This window comes from Lycium ferocissimum, chromosome 10 (genome assembly GCF_029784015.1).
Source record: "Lycium ferocissimum isolate CSIRO_LF1 chromosome 10, AGI_CSIRO_Lferr_CH_V1, whole genome shotgun sequence".
NCBI lineage: Eukaryota > Viridiplantae > Streptophyta > Magnoliopsida > Solanales > Solanaceae > Lycium > Lycium ferocissimum.
This window is the reverse complement of record NC_081351.1, coordinates 36,677,555-36,681,366: the sequence shown is the minus strand read 5'-3', so window position 1 is coordinate 36,681,366 and position 3,812 is coordinate 36,677,555. Positions and strand designations below refer to the sequence as shown.

At 37.4% G+C, this 3,812-nt stretch overlaps 1 pseudogene; it reads right to left on the bottom strand.

Annotated features, from left to right (window-relative positions):
* Window positions 1-1,795: 1,795 nt before the first annotated feature.
* On the bottom strand, window positions 1,796-3,444 carry LOC132035377 (purine permease 3-like; annotated as a pseudogene).
* Between the last annotated feature and the right edge of the window lie 368 nt (window positions 3,445-3,812).

The window sequence follows — 3,812 nt, the reverse complement described above, 5'->3', positions numbered from 1 at the left end:
TTCAACTGAACTGTATTCATTGTAGCTACTTTTACACTGTATTCACTTTATTATATTTAATCGGTTGTATACAAAAGAAGAATTTTGCACTAAAAAATTAACGAATACACACAAAAACTGAATACAAAGAAGTAAAATCACTCTATTCATTTGTATACACTTCAAAATTCAATATATTCGTTTGTATACAAGAAATAAAATTAACGAATACACTCAAATACAAAATACAAGAAATAAAATACACTCCAAACACTTGGATTGTATGCTAAAATATTAATGAATACACTGGATTGTATGCTAAAAAATTAATGAATACACTCATAAACAAACACTATTTTCCAGATCCGGCACCGAAAAACGTGCTCCAACTTCTCAAGGAGAACTGAAGAAGGAAGTGCCTCAAAACCCCCATTCGTTTGGTCATCAAAATCTCGGTTGTGCAATACAGGATACAACATATTTAGTCCCTCCCAGAAGTAATGAGTTGTGTTGTGTTCTGGCAGGATTTACTATACATTCATATATCCAGTTGCTCGAGGTCGATCATGCTCATTGCCTGTCTGACCAGAAAACATGCTCAACAACAACAGACAACTCTTATGAAAGAAGGTATATACTTCAACAGATCCGACCGGAAAATAGAGTGTATTTTTCGGTCAGATCTGGAAAATAATGTATTTTCTGGTCAAAGGTGAAGAAGACGCCGGAGAAGGGAAAATGAGAAGAAGGTTGTTCCGCCGTGCAAGAGAAGAAGACGTCGGAGAGGGGAAAAGGGTAAGAAGCAGCTTCCGGCGTGACTGTGCGGAGAAGACGCCGAAATCTGGTTCAGATCTGTTTCGCCGGAGCTCCGGCGGTTTCGTGGTGGCCGGCGGCGGAGTAATGGGAGAAGATGGAAGAGAGAGAGATGGGAGGGTTGGGTTGAAAGTGAATAATGTGATGATAGGGTATTCTACTTTGTATGTATATATATATATAGCTATAAGTTGTATTTAACATATTATTATTAGCTATGGGATGTAATTATTTTAAACTATAGCTACTAAATATAAATATGTAGTAGAGTTAGTTATGTCATGTAGTTATTCCTATTTTAAACCCAACAGAACCCAAAACATAGGAGCCCAACTTTCTCTCTCTTTGCTCTTCAAACTCTGCTTCGTTCTTCCCTTGTTTTTTCTTTTTTCATTTTACAATCAAATATCAAATGGGAAGTAATTAAGAGGGTGTTTTGCTAATTAACTTTAGTTCTCACATTAATGGTACACCAAAGTAGAGAGTGGTAGTGTGAGCTTGTAACTCGAGTGAGGGCATTAATGTGGTAGATTGTTGGGCTGATCCAGAAGGTGGGACTTTGTGGGCTATATTCTGGCCTGCCCTGTCCAAGCACAGAGTTGGGCTATTTGGCCCAAGCGAAGGCATGGGTTGCTTGGCACCTAAAGTGGGGCAGACTGCATAAGGTTGGTTTCACAAAACAACGAATAGCTAGCTCCTGCTTTGTGCAGTGGAAGGATGAGGGGTCGATGTTCACTAAGACTAACAAAAGCCTGATGAGCTGATTCAATTAAACCACCATTGTTTTTGATAAAAATGGGCTTGACCCGGTCAATTAAATAGTATACTTGAATATTTTTGCATGTTATATTGAAGAATTAACCTTAAGTAGCCACTCATACAACCGCTTAGATGAAAAAATAGTACTATATCGGCTAAAAAAGGTAATCAGTGAATCCTGCAGACTATTTGTATAAAGATACTGGTGTTATTTCATACTAATATATTTTTATTTTGCTAAACAGACCTTGATACTGTACATTTACTAACATAGGACATCAAAGTAGAGATTATTCAATGGCATTATACAAAAGAGAAGTACATCGGTTTACCAATAAATCAAACAAGTAAGGTTTGAGTTATATCTGTTTGGGAGATTGGATCCTCCTCTTTCTTCTGGCTGTTCTTCATTTCACCATAGAAGTATGAAACAAATCCCCAAAGAGAGAGAAGTATAGCTAGCCCCTTTGTAGCTTGAAATGTTTCATGATATAAAAGCACACTTAATAGTTCTGTGAGTGGAAGTAACAAAGCAATTAAAATTCCACATAGCAAAGATGAACCGTATTGGACTACTCCAACGACTCCCAGTGTCATAAATTGCCAAATAATGGCACTCCCTACTAGCACCAAATAATATTTAACTTCTCCTAGCTCAAATTGGCTTGCCTCCCTCGAAGTTGCCTGTAAAATTTGCATCCAGAATTTCGAAAACACTTCATGTTTACAAATATGTCATATGATTAAATATGTCGCTACAAGAAATAGAAAAAAGGAAAAAGTATACTTATATAAGCTGCCAAACAGGATATACATGCCTTTTATAAGCTGTACATATTGTAGTAATAGATTATAAATACAACAGTAAAGATATATTTTCAAACTTAATGCTACCTGCTGCGTTGATAGGACACTGATTAATCAACAATATTGTCTGAGTTATATATCTTATGGTGCTACAGTTTGTTGATTCTTATTCCTAAATAGCCATCTTTTTGTTCTTTTCACTAGCCAGGAAAAAAATTAAGGCGGCTCGCTTGAAGTTTGAAAATATTTACGGTGGTTTGTTAGTGGAACATGTAAATGCAAACTATCCAAAAAAGAAAAAAAAATTAAGTCGCAATAATTAACAATTCAAAATATTTCAACGCCTATAAAAAACGACCTTAGATGGAACATGTGGTACCTGGAAATCCTTGTTAACAATCATTCCAACAGTGGAAAAAGCAGCACCGAAAATGTTGAAAATCATCTGAATCTCCAAAACCATAGTGTAAGTCACAGTTTTCTGAGCCTTCATGTAAATCAACTCCAGCAGTGGCAGTGCAAGCCCATTTGACGCAGCAGCCAAAAGAGTCATTACAAATCCCAAAACATACTCCCTAGTGGACTCTCCTGCTGGTCTATCACTGTCCGCCAGTAGAGCCAAAGTTCCAGCTCCAACGATCAACAAAAAAACTGCATTCGTCGAATACGCCGTCAATTTCTGCTAACTATAAGAAAAGCAAATACCACGGTGAATCCAAGTTGCGTGGCATAAATAACGGCTGAAGTAGAAACGGGGAGTTTCGCGGGTCCCCACGCGAAAAGATAGCCATCGAGTCCAACAAGGATGCCTAAGGCAGCCGATGCTGTGAACTCCTGACGAGTCACGAAGAAAAAATTGGTATCGGAGCCTTGGGTTTTTCGGCGAAAAAAATAGGCGATGATAAGAACAATGAGTATCATTGGCCATCCAATGCATGCTAGCCAGCTGGACAGCCAAATTCTTTGGCCACCGTGGAGGAAATAGAGGCGTGAAATTAAAGGGCCACCACAGTAGCCAATGCCGAGGGTGATACAGTTGAGTACAAGGATAAATATTCTCCATTTGCTACTGCCTTCATTGTCCATTTTTAAAAATTTTGTGTTTGCCCTAAGCTATGTTGAGATATACTAGTATATATAAACTAGAGTATGTTGTTGTTTACATAATTGATTTGCAGTCCATACAGAGTATCTAATTTAGAGGATCAGTAAATGATTGAGGTCTTAATAAACCATGTTTGCCCCATGTATTAACTAAATATATTTTGAGCGAGAAAGATATTCTGATAGAGATATTAATATAAAAAACTTAATCAACGTGAAACCTTGTTGATATGCTTCTGCATCGTCGTGATACGTGCTCTTTCTGAAGGTCATTGCGGATGAGTGTCCAACTGTCCGTATATCTACTGATAGTACAAATGAATTGACTTAATCAATGCTAGTTGACTTCT